Raw genomic sequence first — 488 nt, forward strand, 5'->3', positions numbered from 1 at the left:
CGCGCGGAGTAGTCACGTTGTCGAGTTTCGTCGGGTCGCGTAACGACGATTATTGTACTTGCGTTATCGTTTGGTGTCGAGTCGCGGAGACGCGCTTGTTGGAATTGTGCTGTCCCCTCGGAACGCGGATTGCCGCGTTGCCGAGTGAACTTCCGGTTGCGGTGTTACCGAGTAGAGTCCGTTTCCGGAATTCACGCTGTCGAGTAGAGTCGTGTCGCATCAAGGAGTTCGCTATAACCGCACCGCACCATCGCGTGGCATCGGTCGCGGGCCGGCGTTGCACGTCCGGGAGTCTGGTGGTACAGCGTGTACGGGTTCTGGCCGGCTGTCGAGGGATGGGCGTTTGACACCGTCGGAAGATACCGCGGGGAAGGTCGAGGCTCGTGCTGTATTCGCATCTCCTTGGGATATCTAAATCTCCCTCTTCTAAGCTGCGTCTCCTCTTTCGCAGGGGCAGCCTCCTGTACATTCCGTCCCCCTGTCGGGTC

This window comes from Trachymyrmex cornetzi, unplaced genomic scaffold (genome assembly GCF_001594075.2).
Source record: "Trachymyrmex cornetzi isolate Tcor2-1 unplaced genomic scaffold, Tcor1.1 scaffold220, whole genome shotgun sequence".
In the NCBI taxonomy this organism is placed as follows: Eukaryota; Metazoa; Arthropoda; class Insecta; order Hymenoptera; family Formicidae; genus Trachymyrmex; species Trachymyrmex cornetzi.